Below are 3,429 nucleotides of genomic sequence, written 5' to 3'. Positions count from 1 at the left end.
ATCTGATATGCTCTGCTTTAGTCATCAAATCTCCTGGGTAGCTGTTGTACATCTGTGTCTTTTCATAAATCTTTCCTGCAGTCTACAGTCTACTAAGCCTTCCCTAACACGCTTCTAAATTTAGCAAATTTCTTCTTTTCTTTCCTTTAAGAGTTCCCTTTCCTAGGAAGCCTTCTCTGACATGACAGTCTTATTTAGTGTCCCAATGACACTTCCATGTACTCAGCACACGGCATGCTCTCCCTATGTGTCTTTTTCTTCCACCCACACTGTAGACTTTGTCTCCTCCAGTGTCTAGAACAGTGCGTGGCACACAGTAAGTGCTCAATAGATATTAAACTGAGTAAATAAAGCATTTTATCTTTCAGTAGAACTGCTATAGCTTGCATCATTTCCATGGATTATTCTTGTTAGCACATTTGAATCTCTAGAACACACATGGAAAATGAGCTTTGTCTTAGATTCCAGCTCTAATGAACTACTCTGAGGAAGGGTTTTGAGGCCATATCTGGTCCCAGCAGAAAGAACAACAGATTGACTAATAACTGGGGAAATAACCAGTGGATAAGAAAGGAGGGAGGAGGAGGTGATGGGGGATGGAGATTACACAAGAATAATATGTATGTATATATGTATGTATGTATGTATGTTTGACTCCTAGTCTAGGGTAAATTGAGTCTTCTATATTCTATCCATGCTAAGGATGGTGTTTGACATCTTAAGTTCAATGCTTAAGATACAGCTTAGTCGGGGCTGGGGATATGGCCTAGTGGCAAGAGCGCTTGCCTTGTATACTTGAAGCCCTGGGTTCGATTCCCCAGCACCACATATACAGAAAATGGCCAGAAGTGGCGCTGTGGCTCAAGTGGCAGAGTGCTAAGCCTTGAGCAAAAAGAAGCCAGGGATAGTGCTCAGGCCTTGAGTCCAAAGCACAGGACTGGCAAAAAAAAAAAAAAAAAAAAAGATACAGCTTAGTCAATCATTTTCTAGGACTTGGTGGCTCCATTGTGCAGCTCTGAGGTAGTCAGGTGATTTCTGGAGGGATTGCTCTAAAAAAAAAAATGAGGGAATTTTCAGGCTCTGGGCTAGCCACTCAGATATAAAACTGATTCTCCTTGGATCAGTGAAAGAATCTTAGGATGCATGGTCCCAATACAAAGTGATCACTGTATAATATTGCTCAAGCTTCTCTTCTGTTGCTTGAATTTCCCAGGGCAGAGAGTACCAGATTGGTTATCATGGCTTTAGGGAGAGTTAATAGATCTTGGCACATTTTTGGACCAGGGATAGTTTCCAAATAAAGATCTGCATATCCTGACTGATTGTCAAATGGAATTAGTGACTTTGAGTTTAGCCTGTTCCTCTCTACACTGGCCACTTACAGAGAATGTTGTAGTACCAGAGAAAATGCCACGGGGTAGGCAGGGACAGAGGACCAGAGTAATGGGCTTCAGGGTGAATAGATGGGAGGGGGGGTGTTCCCTCCATACAGAGCATTTCCCATAGAGTGTTTCTAACTAAATGTGTTTTCTTTTTGTTTCTTTTAGGCTCCCAGTAAGCATCCTGAGTAGATCAGTTACTCTTGCTAGGTAGATGATTTTCTACCTCTTAATTGATTGGAGTCCCAATTGCACTTCTCTTAAAAATTCAGTTATGCAAACATTCAAGGCCCCAGAACAAATCTGAGAAAGAGCTCTCTTCCCAGCTTCAAAACCATATGATAGGGCTGGGGAGATAGCCTAGTGGCAAGAGCGCTTGCCTCGTATACATGAGGCCCTAGGTTCGATTCCCCAGCACCACATATACAGAAAAACGGCCAGAAGCGGCGCTGTGGCTCAAGTGGCGGAGTGCTAGCCTTGAGCGGGAAGAAGCCAGGGACAGTGCTCAGGCCCTGAGTCCAAGGCCCAGGACTGGCCAAAAAAAAAAACAAAAAAAAACAACCATATGATAAAGGAAATATCCTCTTAGACTTAGCTTTTAAGTCTACTCAGCCTATATCTCCCTCCACAGAAACCCCATCAACCCTCTAACACTATCTGTATGAGAACATAGGCCTGCTTCTATTCATTCAACTTAGTTGTAGCTAGTATGGAGACATTTGTTCCAGTAGTCAGAATATCTTTTTTCTTTTTTGGCCAGTCCTGGGCCTTGGACTCAGGGCCTGAGCCACTGTCCCTGGTTTCTTCCCGCTCAAGGCTAGCACTCTGCCACCTGAGCCACAGCGCCCCTTCTGGCCGTTTTCCATATATGTGGTGCTGGGGAATTGAACCAAGAGCTTCATGTGTAGGAGGCAAGTGCTCTTGCCACTAGGCCATATTCCCAGCCCAGAATATCTTTGACATGTCATTATTGTATATTTTTACATATGTGTTTGATATTAAATGACATGGGCTAGTAGACTCATATCCAAATTCATACCATCTAAGTTAGGGTCATCACAGGCCCTTAGCAGCAGTACCAGATAGAGTAATTTTGTGAGTCATTCCTGTAGGAGGTATTAATAAAGAATGTTTCATGAATCTGAGCAAGTATTCAGACTGTGGAACTTATCACTCAGAGATGTTGAGGCTCTTGAAAGGGAATGATGCAAATAATTCATTAAATCAGCTCCATGGCTAAATATGTTTAGAAAATTTGCATGCCATGCCTACTTTGTTCTTTATTCTATCCTGTGCTGGCCTCCTAAAGTGGACTACAGAATGAGCAGTTGGGTCTTGCTTTTATAGCCTGGGAAATCTGAAACAAAAATCTATTTCAAGAAAGACACCAGTCAGGATGCCTGAAAGAAGATATGTTACCATGGTGACAAGATAAGGCTTTGTCATTTTGAAAACTAATAGTGTTCTGTCCCGTAAGAAAACCATTCACTGAGTAGAGAAAGGGCATCTCTGGCTGAGACATTTGTCAAGCTATAGTCCTTTGATCCTTGGCGTGCTGGTCCACGTGTAAGGAGATATTGAGCGTTTCTTAGACAAAATGCTAAGTGGAGCCCAGTAATCAGAGCTGGGAGTTGTGATTTCTGGAACCCCCATGGCCCCTAACATAACTTGTACCATCTTGAGAAGAGGCCTACTGAGAACAAGTTCTTTGGAGACTTGGTTGTTTTGTGTGCTACTACTGGGGCTTGAAGTTAGGGCCTCACACTCTTTCTTGGCTTTTTATGTTCAAGGTTGGCATTCTACCACTTCTGACATTTTTTCTAGTTAATTAGAGATAAGAGTCTCACCAAATTTTCTGCCTCAGCTGGCTTCAAACCATGATCCTCAGATCTATGGCTCTTGAGAAGAAGGGATGACAGACACTCAGAGAGTCTTGGGATACTACCACAGTGCCTGGGTAGAAGATGACTACAAGATGAAGTCATGGAGAAGGACAGGGTCTGAGGTGGTTCTGCTGAGAAGTTTAAGCAGCAGGGAGCTCAGACAGTGA

Source organism: Perognathus longimembris, chromosome 6, assembly GCF_023159225.1.
Source record: "Perognathus longimembris pacificus isolate PPM17 chromosome 6, ASM2315922v1, whole genome shotgun sequence".
Taxonomy (NCBI): domain Eukaryota; kingdom Metazoa; phylum Chordata; class Mammalia; order Rodentia; family Heteromyidae; genus Perognathus; species Perognathus longimembris.
The sequence above is the reverse complement of the archived record's forward strand: the minus strand, read 5'-3'. Positions refer to the sequence as shown.